The following is a 26,007-nucleotide window of genomic DNA, read 5'->3' as shown; positions in this document are numbered from 1 at the left end:
AGTAAGCCATGAAGATTGTACCTCCCGGGTTCCCACCTCTGCTCAACAGTCAACATGCCTAACTTCAGGACAGGCTCTTAATTTTGCTCAGGGCTCCTACCCCCAGTCAAGTGAGGGCAAAGCAGAGTGTGAGAGGTCAGATAAGAGGAAGCAAATTTGTGATCTGTTTGCACTGGCACAGTGGAGGGGTCATGATTTTGGAGCCAAGAGGGAGATACCTTTGTGGTCTCCTTGGTGAGGGAAATTCCCAGAAAAAGCCAACTCTGAATATGTATATGTGGAGGCAGCATGGTTAATCATCATGTTGCACATTGAAAGGGATCAAGCCAGCACCAAGTGCTTTTGCTGAAAACAGATGATGTGTCCCTTCTCCCTAGCCAGAGGCAAACTGTTTCTACAAAGAGCTGACTTCGTTATATAAAGAACTGGTACTGCCTGATTCTGAGAGGATGATTACCAAGGGGCAGTGACCTTCTGTCTGCTCTGAATATCAGCTTATCTTGGTGCTGAATAATGCATAGTTATATTTATGTTCTCATTTAAATACTGTTTAATATTTAACTTGCTATTGCCCATTCACTGGGTTAAAATAAGTGATTCCTAAATAGCACAGACATCGCATGTACTGTAAATGCAGTCATGTTGACATTTGGGGTCTCTCAGAAAACTTATATGAACCTCAGTCATTGAAAAAAATCGTCCTAGAATCTGGGACATGTTACTTCATCAACTCTCGCTTGGCCTTCAAAGAACTTTGCAGTATCTGTTGTGGGGAGCCTGAGGGCACCTCATTTTCTTCAAAAACAGTCTTAGGATTAAGAAATGAACTAAGTTTTAAGAAGGTTATTTAAAACTTCGATCATGTTAATGGGATTTTTAAAAACCCAATAAAGACATCATCCTGATTTAATTGCAGAGGCTATTAGTTTATTAAACACTTTGTTATCTGTCCGTTTATACACCACACACTGATTCTAAGTGACAGCGAGCATCCAAATGAAGAATAGATTAAAAACCCTGTGTTTCTAAGCATCCAATGTTGAAGCAAAGAGGTTGACAAAGATTCTAGATGATGTAAATTATTCTCCCACTTTTTTTTTTCCAAACAGTTGGTCTTCCATAATTTCAATATAATCTTAGATGTTGCATAGATATCTTTGGTGTAGTGACATCTGCACTGGATTTGGAGCCCAAATCCATCGGTAAATCTGTTTTTCTGCCCTAAGTGAGGGCATGGGTGATTCATTACCTCTGGATGCCAGTTTGTTCATCTGCAGGATGAAGGTGCTGGATTAGGTGCTCATCCTGCTTCCTTTCTGCTCCAACATTCCTTGGCTCCGAGTATTACCCACAGCACTTCTATTAGGTAGGGATGGAACCATGATCCCCCTTTCAAAGCTCAAAGTCTGAAGGACTAGCTCAAGGTCATATATAATCTGAGGAAGCAGCCAGGCTTTGAAGACATTATGACTGCTAATGTCTAACTCATGTTTCCTCTCCAATGAAATAGCTGCCTGAAAGAAATGCCGCATTCAGATGTATGAGTAACAGAGCGTCCACAAATAACTCAGTAAGATCCAAGACCACTCGACTTCTAATTTTATCATCTTTAAAAATTATAGGGCAGAAATAAAAAGGGATTTTAAATTACAGCTGGCAAGTGTGTTTCCAACGGAACTTTTTGAAGTCTAAATCATATTTGGACAAAATTACTGACATAAGTAAATTAATAACTCAGCTGAGAGAAAAATCACACTAAAGTATCATTTAATTGCAAAGACAACCAGTACCATTCTCAAGTTAAGAAAAACAAACATAGCGTATCTCCTAACCCCAGCACAGATCTTCTTATTTATAAAATTAATTATGACAATGAGATTAAGAGGTTTAAAATGCAGACTGCTGTACCATACTTTGGTAGCACTATAGCAACAATTATATTTAGAAGCTTTTAAATTAAAAATGTAAAAGCCTCGTATTTGTCTTTTTAGTTTAATTAGTTGCTAAGTACCATCCTGGAGGTTGCATTCATGACACAAGGCTGATGGTTGCAAATCAGTACTCTCTAAAGGATTCACAGCAATTCTTTAAATGAGATGTCATAAATGCCCCATAACAATGCATTTAATTTCAATTTAATATAATCACTTTTATATGGTAAATAGTAAAAAACAAATCCAGTGCCTTCAAAGGCCTCTAAATTGTCAATTTGTTTCCCAGTCCTTCCTCTAGCCTCTCGGAGAAAACACACATATTACAGGAACGCATAAAACAAGCATAGCAAGCATTACTCTGATTTGGTAACACAGCTACAAACATCTTCTCTGAATGAAGGATAAGTTGTCTAAGGTGAATAAAGAATATACCGTTTGTCTAATGAGTTTAAAACATGAAATAGGTTTACTGTGAAAGCGAAAGCTAAAATAACTGACACTCAAGCCTTGCAGCACTGGCTCACAAGCTTGCCCGAGGGTGGTAATGACAAATAAAGGCCAGTGGTGAGGATATTTTCTGCTTCCCTTATGTACTGCCCTGGGGAAAATGACAGCACAAGAGTTAAATCTCAAGTCCCAAACTGTCACTACTGCCTCTACTATAGCAAATAGAGCTAATTCTCCGGAGGTCTTGGTTCTTGCCCTCAAATTCATCTAAGGGGCTCTACTTTTTAAAAATAATTACTACTAATATGGCAGGTCCACTGCTAGGTGCCTTCCATGATCTTAACAACGCCCCAATTTATTTATTATTAGCTCTATTTTAAAGCTGAAGACATTTAGATTCAGGTTAACAATCCCACAGCTAATAAGTTATGGAATCTATATTTGAACACAAGTCAACTTGATTCCACAGCCCATGCCCTTTTCCACAACCTATACTGTAGCCAAGTGATAAGGAACGATCTCTGTGTTCTGCTTCATATTATTCTGTACCTGAATGCCGAGAAGGATGAAACATATGTTTACCCCACTTTGCCATACTTCCTCTGGTGCGCCTGGCCCAGTCGAGGGTCTGCCTCTCCCCGGGCCAACCTTCCTGAAAGTAGATTTTTTTTTCTCACTGCCTCCTCGTCCTTATTCTCAATTCACTGAAGTCTGGGCTCCATCCCCACTTGCTGAAGTTATTTTCTAGTGCCAAGAGCAACTGGTGCATCTTACGTGGCCTCTTTAAAGCGTTTGGCACTGACGACCGTTCCTTCCTCAGGAAGGGTTTCTGGAGTTCCTCCTTCCTCTCCGGCTGCCCCTTCTCAGTTTTCCCTCCTGGCTCCTCTTCTGCATCTACTCCTAAAATGCTCCTGCCTCCTGAGTTCAGTTCCTAGACCAGGTATGATTACTCTATTTACTCAACTTAAGTGATATCATCTAAATGTTGGTGATTTTTCTGGGAGAATATTCTCCATGGTTCTCTTATATTCTTTCATGTCTTGTGAAGTCAGGTACTGACTACTCTTTATCTGAAACTATCATTTTAATAAAGGACAGTCTTGGAACATAGAAATAGTATCTCCTCCTGGTTAAAAGGAGAAAGTTCACTTTCGGGTTTAGATAACACGATGCCCCCTCCTGAAGAAAGTCAATCATGCTTATTGCCCATTATAAACGACTTGGATTCCCTAAACTCAGACTTCCACTCCTGTAATGTAACTCACTGAGTGCATAGGTGCCATCTGGGTGCTTGTGAATCACCCTGTGGGAACTGGGGCTATGGGCAGCTGTATAAGCCATCATGACACTCTGGCTACTGCCATTGCTGTGAATAATACGTTGCCCTTCCTTTTGATCTAGGAGTTTCACATCTCCCATCAACATCCATGATCCATGGAATTATGGCAAGTTAAGTTGTTAATTTGAAAGTAGGTTAAAATATCAGGCCCTTCACAATTCTTAACAATTTCCTGTACCAGTTAGAACACCATAGATTATAAATAGGAGAAAGGAAAGAAAGAAGAAATGAAAAGACCAAAAGAATGTGTATTCTTTTGAGAAAGAGAGTGGAAGGACGGGAGGAAGGAACGAAAGAGAGGCGGGTGTAGGAGGTAAGACAGCCTTTCGAGAATATGCTGGATTGGTTTAGGCTAATCAGGTCTCACTCCTAGATCTTGAAGTCGTGTCAACTTCCTCTAATAGACATGGACTGGATAGGGAAGGAGTGGCCACTGAAATAAAAACTGATTACTGTTACAAAGGGAAGAAGGGGCAACTAATGCTGGGTAGGCAATTATCACATGTCCTTTGCAAGCCTGAACCTATACCCCTGACTACACTTGCATCCAAACCAATACTTTCAATTGCTCCATGGACATCTCTAGCTGGCTCTCCTATAGGCACCTGAAACTCAGTATGCCTCTCCTCTTTCTCTTCTTTTTTCTGAATTGTCTGTCTTGGTAAATAGCAGGGTTATCCACTCAATCAGCCAACCCCCAAATATGCAAGTCATCCTAACTTCTGTGTGCCTCCTATCCCTACGTCTAACAAATGACTAACTCCATTTGGTTCTATTTCTAAGTACTTCTTAGAATTACCCTCTTTTTATTACATTTTCACTGGGATGTTCCTCATTCAAGTCATCGTTGCTCCTCTCCTGTGTTACCACAATGTCACCCTAACTGGCATTTCTGCTTTCAATCTCGCTGTCTCTAAACTATTATCCACATTACTACTAGATTTGTTTTGGAAAATAAAAAACAAAACCTGTCTGAACCATACTTAAAAGACTCCCTGTGCCATCAGATAACAACATTCTCCTTAATGTGGCCCTTTATGATCTAGTTTCTACACCTTTTTCACTCCGACCACTCCTTATAAAAGTTTTTCAAACATACCATTCTCACTCATGATGACTTGGCTCAGGCTGTCTCCTCTTTAAGAAATACCTTCCACTCCAACAAAGTCTGAGTAATTCCCACTTCTTTAGACGCAAGACTGAATTCAAGCTTAAAACAGCACTGCATTTTCTGATTCCAGCTGAGGCTGAGCTAAGGGGCTTCTTTTCTGTACCTTTGCCATCTAAGCCTGTAGCTTCCAACATGTGTTTCTGTCACAGTACTTACATCACTGTATTACCATCAGTCACTTTCTTTTCCTTCTCTCTTTTCTAATAATCTGCGAGGTCGTTAATGGTACGAGTCCATGTTGAGCACCCATCATCCAGCATGGTGGCCGACCCATAATGGAGACTCACTGACAGTGAATGCTGAATGAACAAATCACATTTTACCAGTGCATTCAGAGTTGATATTTAGCTTTGCAGCATAGCCATGCTGGTTGTCTACAATGCCTGTGTTATACCAGTTGCTAAACATGTGAATATCATCCTTATGCATGGATCTTATCCCTGTACATGTCACTTGACATGTAGGATTGCTGATACCATATATTTATAACTGGTATCAGTAGCTAGTTTTAGTGATTGATTCTTGACTTTGCCAAACACGTTACTGTTGTGAATGTGTGATTTAATGCAGTCAGGATTGTGCTCTTCTGTTCCAACGACACAATCAGCTGGAACTTGCTAACTGGAATAATGAATACTTTGCTAACATGAAGAAGAGAAGTGGCTGATTAATCTCACAAGCAGATGCACTAAGGGGGCCTAGAAACCCCGTTATCACCATCTACACACTGACCATCACCCATTCCTCTAAGACAGCTCTGTTAATTTTAGAATATATTTCTACTAATCCCATTGCTAACTCATAACATAATGATAAAAACAGTAAGGATAATAATAGCTAATACTTACTGTACACCTACTAGATGCCAGGCACAGTGCTGAACACTTCACATTCAGCATTCATATTGTTTCACTCAATCCTCTCAACATGACTGTGCATTCTCATTACCTGTATTCACCAGTGTATTGGTGCTCTGTTGTCATATGAAAAATCGCCACAAACTCAGTGGCTTGAAACAACACATATTCTGTAAGTCAGAGAGGTTCAAGGTCCTCCTTTAAACTTGAAACTGTAGAATTCATGGAAGCTGGTGGGAGAACCCCCCCATACTTTGAATCTCTCTGATTTCTCTGTTACTGACCTCTAGAGCTGACCTTTACAGAGTTAAAGTGATTAGGTCAAGCCCATATGCATAATTTCCCTTTTGATTAATTCAAGGTCAACTGACCAATAACCTCAATTACATCTGTAAACTCTCCTTTGCCGTGTCATATAACATAATCATGGGTGCGATTCCTCATCCTCTTCACAGGTTTTGCCCATACTTAACAGGAAGGAATCAGAAAAGGGAGAAAGTCACTGCAGGTCTTTGTGTGATTCTGCCTGCCACAACTAATGGGGAAGCTGCTAATTAGAGAAGTTACGTTACTTGGCCAAGACCAAACATATAGGAAGTGCAGAGCCAAGGACCAAAAACTGAACCCATACTACTCAAAGCTTTTGACACTAATCCCTGTGATATATTTCTTTTTTTAATTAAAAAAAAATTTTTATTGGAGTACAATTGCTTTACAATGTTGTGTTAGTTTCTGCTGTACAACAAAGTGAATCAGCTATGTGTGTACATATATCCCCTCCCTCTAGAGCCTCTCTCCCACCACCCCCCACCCCACCCCTCTAGGTCATCCTGTGATGTATTTCTGACTTCAAAAGAAGCAGGGCTTTGATGATCAAGGTGGAATATATGAACCTTTACCCCTTCACACCAGTTCACTGACTTTTAGAAAATGATTAGTTTCCTCATCTTTATTAAAGGTCTTTAAAGATCAACGTCAAGTTAACTTCCTTTTATGCACCATTGCTAGAATATTTTTGCAAAGTACAGCTTTTATCAGACCACTCCTCAGCTCAAAATCTCTCAGTAGCTTTCTCCCTCTTGCCATATCAAATCCAAATAGTATGATCCCACCCGACATTTCCATCTTTATTTCAACTCCTTCCTACCATCCATTCCACTGGCTCCTCTCTGCCACATGCACTATATGGCCCAATGGGAGTAACACCATTTCTCTGGCCTGTAATGTGTTTTCTCCTTCGTATTCCTTCTTAAAACCTCATCTCCAATCTCTTCTGAGAAACCTGTCCCAATTCTTTCTGCATACACTGATCCTCCCCTTCTAGGAATTCTTATTACACTTAAAGTCAGCAGCACATACATGAGCATTTGATTATTCTCTAATTTTTCATGGATATCCGTTGTTTAACTAACTAGTTTGTAAGTTGCTTTGGGCAGGACCAAACTATTCTTTGACGACCTCCACATTCCCGAGAACAGCAGAAAAATCACATTGTAGGCAGTCAACACATAGAGGTTGACTGATGGAGTTCTCCCAAGTTGGATTCTTCCTTCTCAACCAAGAGAATTTGCCCAGTGTTTAGAAAGCAGCTTTAGCTCATCCAAAGATGCAAACTGTTGTTGTTATGCATTCAGTTTGGTTTTGGACATCAGTACCAGGAATCTGTATGGCCACATGCCTTCTCATTCTGGAATAGGCTACTCCTACCCTGGGGCTAACGGCACCCACCCAAGCTTACAGAACAGACTTCTCTGACATTCCTTTTGCTTGCATGTTGCTCCCACCAATTACTCCTGGAGCTTTATTTTGATTAGGAATGAGAAGACATGATATTTGAGGATTTTGGTTTGAGTTTATGTGCAAAGTTAAAACAGAACGTCTAAATTTGTTTTCTTTCTCAACAAAAATAGTAGGAAATGCAGTGATATAAGATGTTCAGGAGAGGCAAGAAGAAGTATGAAGGAAAAAAAACAATGAAAACTACTGTATACAATGCTGGATTTTGAATGAATTTTAGCATCTTGGGAACAAGCTTAGCATTTACAAGAGAGTTCAAGAAACGGCTATACCCAATTTTCATTTATCATTTCCCCCAAGAAATCTATAGTTTTATTAATTTAAATTATTTGTGATAATATAAAAAACTTACTCCTCCATGTCTCTGGGTAAATCACAGCAGGCAGAAGTGACTGACATGAAATGAAAGGCTTCTTTCTGATGTACCATCCAGGAAGAGAAACAGACTTGTCTTACTGTGACTTTCTCAACCTTCTTTAGAACTTTTCCCAGCCCTCCTCCCTCAGGATAGTCAGTGAGAGCATCAGTAGACTAATAACAAAGAAGAAATGAGTATCTTACTCACCAGTGTGCAGGGATTCAATGTCACTCAAAGCTAGAAAAATGAAAACAATTTAATATTTTATTGGTTTTCTCTACAACCACAAAAGCAGGTAATACATACCATTCGGGACTTCGTGAAGGCAAAACACACATCCAACCTCCGCCTTAAATGTCAGTTCAAAACCTTCGACTGAAGCCTCTGCAGGCACTTAAGGTCTATTTGCTTTTGTTTCATTGGAGAGCATAGTGTGGCTCTTTCATTTCTCAGCCCTGGCATGCTGCTCTCCCCCAAGCTAACTGATCTGATGTATCAGTTCTAATTCTATGTTTTCATACAGACACACCAGGCTGCATCTGTGGAAGTCGGGTGGAATATTCACAGCCTGGACCTCTTATCTTGGAAACTGGTCTTGGCCATGGTTTTGGTCTTAGAGAGAGAGTAGACAGGGCAACAGCCAACAGTGATTCTTATGTCTGTAGGATGACCATCATCAGTAGATGCAAAGTAGGCTGAGTGTCTCATTCCTTCTTGGGCATTCATCTTACTAAGTGAAACCAAACAATTTCCAAGGATGGATGAAGTGGGAAGTAGAGTGAACATTTATGAAGGAGTTTCTGTACAGCAGGAACAATGATAGGAGCTTTAGTTTGGTGTTTTGACCTGCCACAAATGCTTCAGGGAGGTATTCATATGGACACTTTAGAGATGAGAAAGTTAAACCTCATGGAGGATTAAAGACATAGGTAATAAAGGTTGGTGCCAAAACCCTACTCTCTAACTCCAAAGGCGCTTCTGCTTCCATCATGCCACACTGCCCAGCTTTCACTGGCTTACCACTCTTTGAATGCTGAGCTGAGCTGAGATGTAAGGAATATCCAGCAAAGCAAAAGCGAAAGCACTATTTTTTTACATAGTCTCAGCATGCTAATGAGATCCCTTAGTGTAGTGTCAGCAAAATAACACTGTTTGTTAGAAAAATTATTCACTAACTTATCTGTCTGACACAAAGTCCCTTTTTAATTTCCCCCTCACTGAGTTCTGAAAAAGAAAAAGGAGTGCTCAGATACAAGTGTCATTCCTAGTCTTCCCAAGCTTTCATTTTATTTTTTTGCTCTTTTCTATGTCTATTTCTATTTATTTCTCTGACGCCTATCACCATGGTGTCTAAGTCTCCAGACAAACACATTAAGCTAAAACAAAACATATGAGAGAATTGAAAAGAAAAGCTTCTCAGATCGCTCTCCTCTGGAGCTAAGTTTTGTTGATTGAGAGATAACTGATTGAGCTGTGAAACCCTGGGGCTACACGGGCAGTGTTAGGAACGGGCTCTGGTGGCAATTTGCTATTATTTAGCCATGGAAATGATGATTTACCTACAAACCATTTTCGGAATAGAAGAGTAAAGGAAACCCAGGAGAATAAGACATAGAAGAGTAAAGGAAACCCAGGAGAATAAGACATAGAAAGTAATCCATTTTGATCTTAGAAGATTCTTCACCTCTGAGAATAAGATCCCAGCACCCCAAATACAGCAGAGTGAAAACAAGGTACCTAGAAGGCATGAGAGATCAGGGCTTTTCTGTTGCTTTTCCTGTTCCATTTTGGTTTGCTTATCCAAGTCATCCCATGATGGCTCTGAAAATGCAGAGCCCACACAAAATTGTCATTACAGAAATAAATTAGTCCAAAGGGTCGGGCCATACAAATGTAGTCTATGTCTCTCTGATGAAAATAGTCACTTTTTAAAAAATGATAGGAATAAGGAGGTGAAATAATACCATTGGAATTTGTAGTTAGGGAGAATGGACGTTCTGTAGAAAAAGAGAAAATCTGCTATATAATATTTTATAAACACTCTTGAAGTCTTGTCTTTTAAAAGTCTGACACCACATCCCTCTCACATGCTTCACCACACATGTGCACAAACACACACAGACACACAGATACCACTAAGGCCCATCTATTTCCCCGGGATCGCAGTCACCATACCACTCCATTGGCTGCTTTGTAAAGACGTATCTACAAGGTCAAGGGAGAAATGTTCAGCATCCTGATTGACACAACCCTGGTGTTTCTGAACCCAGCACACACAATGGACTAATGATCTTTTGAAAACACAAATCTCATTGTCCATTTTCAATTACTTTTTTTTTTTTTTTAACATCAAAAGCAAAATCTTCAATGTGACTGCAAGGTCTCACGTGATCAGGCTGCAGCCCCACGGCCTCTTCTGCAGCTGCCCTCCCAGCTTCCTTCACTCCACACATACCAGCTTTTGTGCAGGTCCCCGAATAGGGGAGGCCAAGCTCTTCTCAACTCATGCCCTCTGCCTAGAATGTTTTTCCTTTCTCTCTGAAGTTGCCTTTGAAAAATATATTAAGTAATGTTATTGAGTTTTCTAGTTGTAAGTGTAATGAATGCTCTTGAATAAAATTTAGAAAATACTGACAAGTTTAAAGAAAAGGGAAGATAATAGGCTCAAAATTCGGAGACACTACTCAGTATTTGAGGTGTTTCTTTCTCCTTGTGAACTTATTTCTTAATACAAATTGTGATCATCTTGTGTTTGTTTTTTAATATTTATTTATTTGGCTGCATTGGGTCTTAGTTGCAGCACGTGGGCTCTTCGTCATGGCATTCAGCCTTCTCTCTAGTTGTGGCATGCAGGCTCAGTAGTTGTGGCATACAGTCTTAGTTGCCTTGTGGCATGTGGGATCTTAGTTCCCTGACCAGGGATTGAATCCGTGCCCCTTGCACTGGAAGGCGGATTCTTAACCACTGGACCACCAGGGAAGTCCCTTGTGTTTGTTTTAATGTTTTCTAGGGGGTTAGAAGATAATTATTTTTCAGTTCTACTAATAATTACTTTTGAAATTTTTGGAAACATTCTTGAATATGTATTTCCTAAATGAGCAAAATCAGATATACAAGTACTTCTGAGCAACTTCCACCCACATTTCTTCTATGCCCATCCTATACACTACCCTGTATCTCAACTTTTTTAATATAACCTAGTATTTTAGACCCCAAGATTTTAAATTAACATTTATATAATGAAGTTTCTCTTGATAATATAATTATTTTTATTCATGTATGAGTTAAGTGTATAAAATTATTCAGAAATCTATATTTTCACTAATTTAACATTCGCTAGTTCCTTTATACCTCAACTTCCTCTTTCTTGAGTGCTTTATTTGGGTTATTTCTCAGTCATCTGAACTACAATATCAAATAACATGTTAGATTACAGTACTTAAATAATACATATATTCTCAGCCTTAGATAGCTGAAAAACTCCTTTTGTTTGCATTACAAATAAATTATCTCATTTTGTGTTTTCCATTTTAAAGCACAACTATTTCCCCTCAAATTTATACAGCCTTTGCTTTGTGTCTTAGCACTTAGTGTTATGGAGGAAATGTCCAAAATCGGCCTGAATTTCTTCCTTTCTGCTTTCGTTGTTAAAGCAATTTTCCCTTATCAAGATATTTCAAAAAAGTTTTATCTGAATATACCTTAATGTGTTTTAAAAATTTCATCCAAAATAAAGTGAGATATGTCAAACTGCATAATTAGGAATTATCCCAGTTCCTGAAAGTTTTATTTAGTGATGACTTTTCTTATGGTTACTACTTCAATTGTTCTGCTTTCTTCCTCAGGGAAATTGAATCTTTAAATTGAATCTCCATTTTGTCTGCCAGTCTATGCTCTCCTAACTCACTACTTTTTATCACTTTAGTCTCTCCTCTGCTCTTTGGGAAACAGTCTTAAGTTTTTTCTCTGCACCACAGATTTATTTTCCACTGTGTCAATTCTGCTCTTTACTGCATCAATATTATCACCACATTTTAAGTTTTCTTGGTAAACTTCCTTATATAATTATATCCCTTTCCCTCTCGGCTTATCATGTCTTCATTCCCACTTGTTTTCCTTTACAGACTTCTTTGTGCTTTTCACAGAAAAATTCTGTCCTCTTAAATCCTATTAGGAGGTTAATATGTGCAATTATTGGTGCCTAGTGGGCTTTACCTATAGCTGCTTAGAGACTCCACTCCCTCTTTAACTCTCTAAATAGGCAGAGTATATACAAACTAGAATCATAGATTAGTGCTAACATTCTTTTTCCTGACTCTTCCTTCTTTCCCTTTGCATTCCATGATGCAATTAGTCACACCACTGACACCTATCCACCCCACAGGAGCCCCACCCAACAGACATACATCCACAGTTTATGCCTAGTTGTTTTTAAGGAGGTGAAATCACCAACTGGATGTACAAATGGAGCTGCCAATTTAGGAGGCATTATGCTAAGAGAAATAAGCCAAACGCAAAAGGACAAGTATTGTATAATTATATAAACACAAATATAAATATATGCCATAACTTCCAGTTAGATACAAAGTACTGCGTATCTACAGCAGGGAGCAGACGATGGTGTGGGGTGCAACATAATAGAGAACAGAAATTCTCTATTTCTCACTGGTCCTAGTCCAAATAGGTCCATCAATTATATTTTTCAATTCATTCAACTGACCATATATAATTCATGATAACTTCTCTACAAAATTTTGGCAATAGATTTGCTGTCAGTCCTAGTTTTAAGTTTCCTTTTATTTTCTATGTTTGGTACTTTTCTGAATTACAACAATTATACTATTGGCAAATTTGGAGATATTTCAATAGAGTAGCATTTTAAAATTAGAAATATCTTTCAAGATTTCAAAACACATAACTGGGGTCACCCTTCCCTGAGAAATTCAAAGTAAATGACTGAGTCCTGCGCGTGTGTACACATTTCATTTATTTTTTTTTCTGTATATTATAATATCATCTTCATCATCATCATCATCATCATCATGTACTTTTTGTGTTTCTTCCTGCAAATTTAGAATCCCACTTTACTTAAAATGTATAGTTTTATAGAGTGGTTTTTAAATGTTTCTCATGTCATGTTAAATATGTTTTAATAGTTAAATTCTGGTACCAGTTAAAAAGACTCTACTTCAAAGTTTTTGTACAGGCAATCTGTATCAGATTTTCTAAAGATAATTGAGCAAAAATATATACTGGTCTCTTTCTTTCATTCCCCTAAAAAAACATTGGTTACATGTCCAGACTATAACCAAGGAAACCACTAGTCACTTGGCAGCCTCAAATTGTAACAGCAGACTAAAGATCTAGGAGGAAATAAATGTACAAAGTGGTAAGTGTACAAAGAGGAAATAAGTGCCAAAAGAGGAGATAAGTGCACACACAGAGTATTCGGGGGCGGGGGCGGGGGAGGAAGGAAGGAAATGAGGATGGCGGAGTAGATGAAGGACCAGATTTGGAGTTTAAAGACCTGAGCTCATGTGTCCATACCTCCTAGCGATTAGGTAAACTGAAGGAGCCATTTAATCTCTCTGGCCCTCGCTTTTTTAACCCTTGAAATGTGTTCATTATAAGATTCATCCCTAATGGCTGTTATCACAATGAAAATATATCATAACATGCCTTATAATAAAATGTTATAAAAATAATGTCAAAGTGAAGTATGAGGACGCTACAATATGGATTAACCTTGAAAACATTATGCTAAGTGAAATAAGCCAGACACAAAAGGACAAATATTGTATGACTCCACTCATAAAATACCTAGAATAGGCAAATTTATAGAGACAGAGAGTACATTAGAGGTAACTAGGGTCTGGAGGGAGGAGGGAATGGGGAGTTATTGCTTAATGGTTGCTGTAGCTCTGGTGTGATTAAAAAAAAAATTGGAAATAGAAAGCGATGATGGTTGCATAACACTGTGAATATAACTAGTGCCACACATTGTTACACTTAAAAACAGTTAAAACAGCAAATTTTATGTTATATCTATTGTAACACAATAATTTTTTTAATGTCAGGTTTTATTTTGTTATTTTACATGTATTCTTTAAACCACTTACGATACAACTTTGTTCAAAAACTAATTGATAAACTTAGGGTGGTATTGTAGTAATTGTGTGAATACATGAACAAATTAAATCAATTAATTAATATAAATATCATGAACAAACATTTATGTAATGCTATGTATGAGGACTAGTCACCATGGCTATGAGGATACTTGAGAGATAATTACTCACCCACTTAAAGGATAATCCCATCTATCATTTTAGAATGAGTTTTTAGGATGTGCCTTATGATTCTCCTGTAGTAAAGAGGTACACATGATGATTTATGACATAACTACTCCATATGTGAGCATCCCTCAGATAGCTATGATGAAAATGAATGCTATAATATATATTTTCACCACTCAGGAAGCATGAATCATTAGAACATAAATAACTTTTCCCATTTCAAAACTTATGCATGATCCCAAGAGTTGCTGCTTCCACCTGAATTCCCCATCATGTCTGAAGGTTACAGCTTTCCTCTGGTTTTATCAAAACAGCTGGACCTCACAGAACCTGGGGAACAATACTCGTGACTTTCTGTATTGGCTCCTCTCCTCCACAGTCCAGCATCATCTCATTTTCACTTTAGCTCTCATGAAGCAATCTCATTCCCAATGGGAGTGACTGAGATCACCCTCCCATTCCCCATAGTTAAACCTATCAACAGTTTCATGATAAATGCACTCCCTGCACCAAATACAAAATTGAGATGACTTCAGACTAAGACCTTAGAAGAAAAGAAAGTCAGAGTTAATTCCCCAAACTGTAATAATTTTTATTTGTTGAATATTTTATCTCAGATGAATCATTTTATTTGTTGTAGTCACTTTCTTCTTAGTTTGATAAGTTAATTTAAACTGTATTAGCCCAATTTGAGCTGAATTACTGGGGGTTTTGTAATTGCTTTCTTGGTTCTAAAATTATCTTACAAATGACGTCTCATATTGAATTTAATTCAGCAAGTATTTTGGAGGATCATATTATATAGAGAGCATGGAAATGCTCTATGAGATGCTGTTATAGCAAAGCTGAAGATAATATCACCTATTCCTAAAGATTCAGGATCTAGAGAGAGATTACAGAATTATAAATAAGTGAAATCTTAAGAAAGATAAGGTTTCCCTTGAATATATTTACTTGGCAGAATTAGAAGAATCTTAGAGAGAGAAGTGGCATTTATGATGGGTTTTGTGGCAATGTTAGAAGGTTTATTATTGTACATTTAATCTATTAAACATAAAAGTCCTCAAGTGTAAAGACTATCTTAGTTACCTGTGTACCCTGGAAGCAATCAAGTTGTTAGGACAGGATCATAAAGATATCCTGACTGGAACAAAGGCTTTAAGATCGTGCTTCTTATTTGGGAAATAGGTTCCTAAGTCACAAGGATTTTTATCAGCACTTATTTACAATAATTCATATTCCTTTTACAAGATTGATCCAGGGACTGAGAAGTTGAAACATAATGAGTTGAACAGGACTGGATACTACCAACTTGATCAAGTTAGAAGTCATGAGCTTGAATTCCAGCTCTGCTTGTTAGCCAGGTGAACTTGAACGAGGTATTTGGTCTTTCTGAGCTTCCAACTTGTCCACTGAGATTAGAAATAACAAAATGTGGTACTCAGGGTTTGAGGATGATTAAATAAAATATTAAGCCTTTCACAAAGTAGAAATTTAAAACAGGTTAGACAAAGTTGAATTCGACTCAGCAAGACATGTTTCAAAAAAATCTTTTATTTGTTAATAATCTTTTAATTTATTTATAAAATAATAAATTTATTTATTAATAAATAAATCTTTTATTTATTAATAATAATAGCATATGAATCGAATCTTGATTGTGCATCAATATCAAAAATACTATGTTCCGTACACAGTCTCATTAATCTTCAGACCAACAGCAGCTCTGAGAAGTAGAGATAAAGAAACAGAGACTTCATGGTATTTACTTGCCTAAGCCTTTAAGTGGAATAGACAGCCTTTGAGCCCTTACTGTCTGCCTCCAGAATTTTTGCAATTAGTCATAATGCAAACTATTTCCCAGTGAAATGAACAATTGCAAACTTCTGAATCTAGTAAGAATACAACTTTTTAATTTGTCTCCTGTTAGGGAAGATGTTTTTCCTCCTTGCCCCCTGAAGGGTACTGTCTTCCCCTTTACAAGAAGTTCTCGCTTTCTTTGAGAAAACTTTAGCTCTGGCTTCCCCCTCTGTCACTGTCTCTTCCACAAGGGAGGAAGATCATCTGGTTAGTGAGGTTGAGGGGTAAGGGTGTAGGCCAGGCTTGTTGATAATGCAGCCCTATCTCCTCCATAGGGTCCCCTACCCAGCATGTTCTGACTCTGCCTGGAACGCTCGTTGCTGCCCTGCTGCTCTGTGATGAGGTGAGTAAGGTCCATTCAAGGACAAAGAGTAGGAAACCAGGTGTTAGCCTTGGTTCCAAGCTATCTGAAATAATTCTAATACCTTGATGCCTATCAAATTCCATGTGTATTTATCAGTTGGTTCAACATCTGGAGGAGACAGAGGTATGATTGGCCATTAATTTCAAGTTCCAACACATGTGAAATGTGGCCAGTTGTGTGGGCATTTTAAACTCCACTTGGAGAACGGACCATAATGGATGAATGAACTTTTTGTATCCAGAATCCATTTTTTGCTCTTTCTCAAAGTATATCTTATGAAACATAGATACGGATAAAATATGGTCTGAGTATAATTAAATTGTCACTGAAGAAAGAAATCAAGAGGATGTGAGTTTACTACCTCACGAGGCGGGGAGGGTTTAAGATGAAGAGAGTCACTGGAGCCAGTCAGATCCTAGCTCTACATTATCAGATACCTAATCATCTAATCTTTAAGTCACTTAATACCACTAAGCCTCAGCTTCACGTCTATAAAGTCAAATAACGATGCTTCATTACAGGATTGATCTGAGAATCAAATTTATTAAAGAACAAACAACTTACCACCATGTTTAATATACCATGAGCACTCAGTGGTATCTAATGCTATTATTATTATATCATCACCATAATTTATTCAATTAACCAGTTACTGATTTTTCCATAGATAATAGAATAAAAGAAAGTAACCTAAAATTTGGTAAGAAAGAAGCCAATAAAAAAGAATGAGCTGGGCTTCCCTGGTGGCGCAGCGGTTGAGAGTCCGCCTGCCGATGCAGGGGACACGGGTTCGTGCCCCGGTCCGGGAGGATCCCACATGCCGCGGAGCGGCTGGGCCCGTGAGCCATGGCCGCTGAGCCTGCGCGTCCGGAGCCTGTGCCCCGCAATGGGAGAGGCCACAACAGTGAGAGGCCCGTGTACCGCAAAAAAAAAAAAAAAAAAGAATGAGCTTTTAAGCCGTAAAATGTGCTAGGCATTTTAAAAGACATGTTTCTGAATTGCTATTCATCAAGCTCATTTAAAATAGGATCAGTAAACCACCAGTATATTTGGATTATTTAAGCAAGGGTAGTAGTACTTGCCCATGATATCTTCAATTAGTTAAAGCATGTCATGACTTTATACGATGCTGATCACAGGGCAAATTGACTTTTTTTGTTTTGCATTGTCATAATTGATAAAGTAAAAGATGCCATTTCTAGAACAAAATTTGTTATATTCATATTCCAATGAACTTTTTTCTTTCCTCCCAAAACATTTTTGATTATGAATACTGGTTATCACCTTTCTCCATGCCCAATAACCACTATTATTACTGCCCTCTCAACTGCGGCCAGTTTCAGATTTAGAAGTTAAGTGACTGTCACTACCTTGGCTCCTAATTACTGAAGACACTCTAAAATTGAGACTTGGTTGCTAAGAAATATAGCTTTGAGGGAACATTTCTGGTATCTTTTATGTTTATGTTGAGCCTTAGATTAATGCAAAGCACGATATATTTCCAGTTGGTGACTAAAATAAAAGCCAACTGCAAAAGAAAAGTAATCAGAAACTATTCTTGTGTTCAGATAATACAAAGTGAACCTGCGTTTCCAGTTATTCTGTGTTAGTAATTGTTTGAAGTTGCACGGTGAATTGCATAATTGAGAAATTCAGAATCAGGCATTTTAAATAATAATATGTAGCAGCTGTCAAGGTAACTTGGGAAGGGTATTGGAGAATTTTTTTTTTTTTTCCCGGTATGCGGGCCTCTTACCGCTGTGGCCTCTCCCGCTGCGGAGCACAGGCTCCGGACGCGCAGGCTCAGTGGCCATGGCTCACGGGCCCAGCCACTCCACGGCATGTGGGATCTTCCGGACCGGGGCACGAACCCGCGTCCCCTGCATCGGCAGGCGGACTCTCAACCACTGCGCCACAGGGGAAGCCCGGGAATTTTTTTTTTTAAGTAAAAGGAAATGGGAACATTCTTATTTATTGATCATGTTTGTGCTTTATGCTTTGCACTGACACCACAGAGCAAAACGTGATACATTTCCAGCTGGTGACTACAGTAAAATCTTTTCTCAGACTTCAAAGGGAGCAATTTGAAAATGTTCTGGTACTCTTTAATACTCTATTATAATATGAGCATATTCTATTAGTATGTGTGTCTAACTAGCTGAATTAGAAGTGAGGCAGGTAAAGGATATTCCTGGAAGGTAACACTATAGGGCTACAAAACTGAGTAAGGTGATGATTGAACAGACCCATGAAGCATCATACAATCTGAATTTTTATCAAAATCAAACCTTGGGCAAAATTTCAAACTATTTGCAGAGATGCTACTGGGTACTCATATGTCTATGTTGCTTTATATTTTTAAAGAAAACATGCACAGCACTAGCTATGTGCCAGGCCTCATTCTATGTTCTGTACCCACTTAGCTCATTTGATCCTCAGAACAACCCTGTGGGCCAGGTCTATAATTATCCTCACTTTTCAGATCGGGAAACTGAGTGATGAATAGATTAAATAACTCATTCATGATGCCAGATAGGAAGTGCCAGAACTACAATTTAAACGAAGCAAGTTTGCTGTCAAAGTCTATACTCTGGACCATGCAGTTTCTCTTCTTGTGGGAGGGTCTGGAGTCCTTTATTTTCTAAGCACAAGTCTAATGAAAGTAGAAATGTATTCTAGTCTCCAATCTGTGCCTTCCCTTTGTGGGTTTTGATGGCAGAATGCATGTGTTCCCCATTGGGAGAGCCGTGGAATAAGAGTGTTCTTGCCTCCCTGGTTTCAGAATGTGCTTAGTTTCACCCTTTGGAGTTAGAAGAGAAGAACTGAGCTGATTGGGTTTTTAGGGACGTTGCTTGTTTCACCAGCTTTAGCAGAGGTGACTTCTGCACCTCCAAAAGCACATCAGACCCATGGGCAGCCTCAGTTTGGGTGTTCACCACCGCTGACTGAGGGAAAGTCATGTTTGCTACCTATGTGTCTCGCTGTAAAACAAGATATTCTGCGGCCAATGACAAATGCTTTTGTATAGCATAATAATGCAATTTGGCTGGTCTTCTTCAAAGGAATTTGCACAATGGAATTAATTGAACACATCAGAGTGAAAATAAAAGAGTTCATAAGAAAGAACAAACAAAACAGAACAAATGAAATGCAAATGAATTTAAGACAATTGTCTTTACGAGTTTTACTCCTCATATCTCTTAAAATAATTGCCAAAGTCCTAGGTTTAAAACTGATATTATATGATTTTGGTGGACAAACCCTAAGCATGCTACCTAGAGGTACGGAAAAACTTAACAGAAATTATTCTAAATATAAAGACCTTATCCACTCATATTAGTGAATTTAAATTAAAATATCTGTAGTGTGATCATATATTTAACTCTTTCATCTTTCCAGTCTAGGGTTGAAATATTTAAGCACAGACAGAAAAATATAAATTCTCCGTGTACAGAGAACAAGAACAAAGCAGCCTTCAAGGTTTTAACAAAAGCACACATATGATAGATAATCATACAATTGAGGTCATGAAATTCTTCACTGGATGTCCCAGAATCAAGGTTTTCGGGTTCTGGGAGAGTCCTCTGGGCTGACTTAAGGTTTTGTGCCTGATTTCCCTGAGATTCTATTTAAGGTGGAGTTTGAGACTGAGAGGCAGAGAAGCTGCCTGGATCTCGAGCTTTTGAAAGAATATCTGAGGCTGAAAGGAGGCAACTAGAACCAAAGGCTGGCTTCTAATGCAGATCTGCTTGGCTTTCATCCTCAAATATTAATTTAAATAGTCCACCCTCAAATAGACAGAGATTCATTCGGATGGGATCTCACAGCCTCTTAAGATTGGGACCAAATCAGAATGTGTGTGTGTGTGTGTGTGTGTGTGTGTGTGTGAGAGAGAGAGAGAGAGAGAGAGAGAGAGAGAGAGAGAGAGAGAGAGAGAGAGAGAGAACACAGAAAAAAGAATTATCATTTCTTCCCAAGAAAATAAGTCTTAGGACCTAGTATTCAGGACTGCATGATGACAGTTATTTCTGGGACTTATTGAGAGCATTTGACTACATTTCCAACGCCACCACTTCATGTGACAAGTGTCAGGCATAGGCCATTCAGTGATCCCTCCCTAGTCAAGAACTTGCACATGCCCACCAGGTGAGGGCCTGAGGATTGTTATGAAGAAGAAAATCACTGAGGTTAAACTCCCTAACCAAGCCTCACCACAATCTTCCTCACCAGCCCTCACTACCCCTCACCATCTGGACTCTGGCCCCAGATTAGTGGAGTATGTGATGGCAGGAGGGTTTTCCCCCAACGCAGGGTTCGGTGGAGTGACTGCAGGCAGGGAGTGGCTGCTGTCTTCCCAAGAAACCTCTCCAATCTGGAGTGAATTTCAGTCATTTACCAAACACGCTGCACATCAATTATTCCAAACCATGTTTACTTACTTGGGCCTAAAATCCTGTAGATGGACAAAGCACACATGGCCACAGAAAGAAAAAAAATCCTGATTGGAGCCTAGCCTGGTGAACACAACTTTTCCTTCTCCAAGAAGTTAAGTCCGGGTTTTAACCCTCTGGCATCAGATGTGGCCACACAGCAGAATATATTAAATTAAAAGACTTTTTTTTCTTTTTGGTCAAAGACATGTAAATAAATGATCAGGAGAAGTAAAGCTAATATAACAAAGAGATTCACAGATGAGTTTATCAAGAACAGAAGGAGAGTTCTATAGTTCTTAAAAATTATGTCCCCAGCTCATTCTCCTATAAGTTTATACTCAATGACCAGTGATAGCAACTTTTTCTCCCAACCTATTATTCACCTATTATTCAATTTTAGGGATTTCCTGGGTGTTTTATTGCAAACACTTTCTTAGGGAATTGGTAAAAGAAAAGCTTCTCTCTCAGGTAATAAGATACGTGTCTACTCAATTCTTCAGCTCATTCAACTTGAGGTTTCTAGAGCCATATTACTAACTCACAAGACTGTTGTGAGACTGAATTAAGCAGCATTTGCAAGATCCTTCAAGATGTTCACATAAAAGTTGCTAAGAAAGAATCAAATCTGGCATCATAACAGAGGGGCCTCCAAAGGAGACCTCCTTCTAGTAATATTTTTTTCTTAATTCTAACCCAAACTCAGTGGTTGGCCAATGCCAAGACACTGTTTGCAAATACCTGGATGATGGAATTCTGATGTTTGCAATCAGATTTCTTTCTGGCTTGCTCTTAGTAGTGTATTCCTATTAGGCCATAACTCACACAGTACCCCAGGACTACAGCATTTTCTTTATAGCTTTTTTCGTTTGGGGGAACATTTTTTTTTTTTTTTTTTTTTTTTGCGGTATGCAGGCCTCTCACTGTTGTGGCCTCTCCCGTTGCGGAGCACAGGCTCCGGACGTGCAGGCTCAGCGGCCATGGCCCACGGGCCCAGCCGCTCCGCAGCATGTGGGATCCTCCCGGACCGCGGTACGAACCAGTGTCCCCTGCATCGGCAGGCGGACTCTCAACCACTGCACCACCAGGGAAGCCCTGGGGGAACATTTTTTTTCAAAGCAAACAAACCACCCAAGAACCTCACGGCAGTCCAGTAGGTGAGAAAATATCTATTGTCCTGTTGTGCTCTAACAGGGACACCAGCTCATGTTCAGTTTTGACTGCTCTTCCTATTTTCCAGATCATCAGTGTCAGAGATGAGTTTCTCTTGTCCTTCATTTGAAAGTTGTCTGCAACCACAACCTCTGAAATCCTTCTTGGGAGCCTTCAGGTCTGTTCGGATTATTTACCTTGTTGCAGCATTTCTAACCATTTTGGCTCTGTTATCCAGCCCAGCATTACTTCTAAGGTCCATCAGTTTCTGGCCCTGAGTCACTGAAGCTCTTATTTCCCATCACAGAATTCTAAGAATGTGCTCAGCATGAGAGGCATTGTACAAGCTAAGGCTGCAACCATCAGTAATCTTACCAAGTTAAGTTTCCCAGGGCAGGTGTCAGCAGTCTTACTTCCCAGACCCCACCACACAAGGAGCATTGCCTCCCCACCATGAGTGGAGGATTTCATGGCAGAAGAGTTTTTATTCTGCTCGCTATGCACTGTAGGGCAACAGGCAGAAGTCCTGTGTGCTTGCCCAAGAAGGCACCACCACATTAAGATGAGTTTTCAAACTTTTTTCCCCTTCTGCTCTTGTCATACAGAAAAGGAAAGTAGCATGTAGGTCAGCACCAAATACATAATAAGCATTCAATTGATGTTTGTGATGACGAATCATTCTGTCAGCAAATCTTGTTGAGTCCCTACTATGTGCCGGATACTTTTCTCAGAACAGGAAATACTGTGGTAAGAAAAACAGACAAAGCCCTGCCCTTGTGGAATGTACAGTCTTGTGTGGGGCAAAGATGCAAAAGTATCCTCAAAGCTCAAAGCACAACTGGCCGGTTTCAGCAAATCAGACCAAAGACACTGCAACTTCTCAGTAGTAAAATGTTTGGCATTTCAGCCCTTGTTCCCCAGACAATAGCTGTAATTCTTTTTGACTTTAGTTTTAGTCTCACTGTTCTAATACAGAAGCATCCAGAAATGCTTCTGTTTAAACCCTGCCCAAGGACTGTTTAAGATAGAAGCTCTTACAGCCTTTGGATTTGAAATTAATATAAAGCGTGTCGTGGCCCCATCACTTGAAGGACTAAGAGAGCCTAGAATTTGGCTCAGCGAATGGCCTGGTCAGTTACTGTGTCCTTCCTCAGGGCCTGTGCTCGTTCACTGCACATTCACTCCTCTGTCACTGAGGCCGTTCAGCAGGTGACTGCCTTAATGATTACTCCGGTTCCTAAAATGCTTCATCAACTGTTTGGCTGAAGTTAAGATTGATTGTACTACCCGTACTACCTTTATCTATTCAGTTAGTTACTCTATTTAAAAAAAAAGAATAAATAGGTGTGTCTGGGAGGATTTATTTTTAAAGACTTTAGTAAATGATCTCAGAGTCCCCATTTTTCTTCCTCCTACAACTTCGCAAGCAAATTACCCTTGGTGTGATGCCTCATCGTATGTCTCCTAGATACACATGTGGTTTGATAGCCCCTACTTGACCAACAGCTCCCCAGCAAGTTACGGTGCTCAAACAATCCTCACCTTCCAGCATCTTCTTGTAGGTCCATGGCATTCAGCTGCAGGGAAAACTTTATCTTTGATTTTTTTTTTTTATAATTTCCAGGGGCTGATGTGTTTAGCTGAGACTGCATTTTTTCATAAGAAGTAGGGCTTCTCAATACTATGGAAAGCCACACTGGCATATTTTGGAATTAATTTACTAGTAACAATGAATTTAATACAAAACATACTTCTATTGTAGCAAAGAAAAAAGCCTAAGGGAGCAATATGCATTTTTCAGATTCTGCCAAACGAGGCAATGTTTGTTTATGCTTTAGAGAAAATAAATTAATGTCTTGTTTACATTTGCATACATCTTTCTAAAACACATGCATACACAAAACACAGTTGCTGCTGTGTTATTATTAATATTTTTGTTATGGGGCCTCTTCCTGTCAGTCCATATGGCTTCCTCCACATGGCTTTACCTTTCTACCCTAAGAATGAATCTTATAGCCCTTCCTAACTTGCCATGACCTATGTGACCTAGGTAAAGACACTAGGAAGCACTGACTTCTACTCTGGATTGACATTGCCACCACAGTTCATGGAGATTATATATATATGTACATCTCCCATAAGATTTACATGAAAACATCATCCAATAAAGAAAATTGATAAATTCTTTCTAAAGAGTTACTCAAACTGAACAAGTGACTATTTTCAAGGCTTGGAAAATCTAAATTAACAGAAAAAACTATCATTCCTTTTAAGAATTTGACCTAAAATGTCTACTCAGCCTTAGGTTTTATTCAAAAGGATTTTTTTTCTATATATATATCAAAAAGTCCTCTTTCTGATACTTCTTTGCCTTAACATAGCCCTAATGTAAGAGAGCACGTTTTTTGACCCTGTTACTTTCTTAATGTATTTCCCCCTGCACAATTCAAATTTGGTCACAAGTGTGTGAACCAAATACACTAATTGGTTATTATTTATACTTTTAAAATCCATTTAACATTTTTCTTCCTTCTCCCTTTTCCCTGTGCTTCTTTTTCTCTTCCTATTTTTTTTTTGCTTCCTTGTTTTTTAACATATGTGTACATATATTTGCACATATATATAGAAATACTTATAGGCTTAAGTGTGCATGTGATTTATATAGATATATGTTTGTACATATAAAAATTAATTTACTTCTAGCCCTATCCACTAAGAGGTCCACAAAGTAACAACACCCCAGTAGCAATGATCACACTAAACACCCAGATCTTGGTTTCTAAACACCTTCTCCACAAAAAGGAATCTGAGTTGCTTGGAGAAATGAATGATTTCAGAACTAGGGCAGGAAAAGTGCAAAATAAACTTGAAACAACTTGTGATCAAAAGGTGAAGACATGCTCAAACAATGATGGAAAGGTGTCAAAAGAACACAGGAAAGGACTACTGTTGGACATATTAGGAAGAGTTTGAGCATCAAAATAAGTATTGATAATAATGAAATACACCAGTTAAATGAAGTTGGAACCTATGTTCACACTGATATAAATACAAGTGGGAGAAGCAAGAGTTCTTCCTTAAAATAAAACACTAACTAATAAATGTAGAAGAAATGGTGGAAATAGAAAATTACCATTAGGTAACTATCACAGTTCAGGCAAGGGGTGGAGATTATTGAAGCCAGAATATTGTGTACTCTCAGAATACTTTCCTGCAAAACACTAGGCAATTACAAAGGAAAATGTTGACATTATGATGGGGAAATCTGCCAGACAACAATATGGCCAAATGATCAAGTTTCACATCACCAGAGGTGATGGTGATGTGATGTGCTGAAAAAAACACAGCATCTTTCCTACAGTATTTCTGCCAAGAGAGCATAATCTAGTCTGGTCATGAAGAAATAGCTTAAGAATTGGTCAAGGACATAAAAGGGAAAGACCATAGAACTGTTTCAGTTTGGAGGAGAGCAAAGGGATGTGACAACTAAATGCCATGAGTGTTCCTGGATGGGATCTTAGACCTGAAAGGCAGAACTTCATTGGAACAACTGCCAAAATTTGAATTGGGTCTGTTGACTGAATGACTGTATCATTGCAGTGTTGGTTTCCTGGGTAAGAGGTTTGCATGACGCTTATGTAGGTGAGTGTCCTTGATTTGGGGAAATACACACTGGAGTTTTTAGAATAGTTAGGGCTTTGTTTGTTTGTGTGTGTATGTTTTGTTTTGTTTTGTTTTTGCCACATCGCACAGCTTGTGGGATTTTAGTTCTCCAACTAGGGATCGAACACAGGCCCTTGGCAATGAAAGCACGGAGTCCTAACTACTGGACCGCCATGGAATTCCCAGGGCTTTGTGTTTTCAATTTGCTCTCAAATGATTTAGAATACCAATGTTAATGGGGATACCAATAGGCCTGTGTGTGTGTATGCGTGTGTGCACACGTGTGAGTGCAGGGGGAAGACAGGGATAGAGACAGAAGGAGACAGAGAGAGATAGAAA

The 26,007-nt window shown here is 38.9% G+C and overlaps 1 protein-coding gene across 11 annotated transcripts in view; it reads right to left on the bottom strand.

Moving 5' to 3' along the window:
- Positions 1-26,007, bottom strand: part of TRPS1 (transcriptional repressor GATA binding 1) — a 1,050,606-nt gene that overhangs the window by 710,284 nt on the left and 314,315 nt on the right. For all 11 annotated transcript variants that reach the window (XM_079901878.1, XM_079901880.1, XM_079901893.1 and 8 more), the window contains one exon: positions 8,111-8,140. The gene's annotated coding sequence lies outside the window, so the exon portion shown is untranslated. The remainder of the gene's footprint in view (positions 1-8,110; positions 8,141-26,007) is intronic.

The sequence above is a fragment of the Stenella coeruleoalba genome (genome assembly GCF_951394435.1).
Source record: "Stenella coeruleoalba genome assembly, chromosome: 17".
In the NCBI taxonomy this organism is placed as follows: Eukaryota; Metazoa; Chordata; class Mammalia; order Artiodactyla; family Delphinidae; genus Stenella; species Stenella coeruleoalba.
Note: the sequence above shows the minus strand (reverse complement) of the source record. Positions and strands in the feature narration are given on the sequence as shown.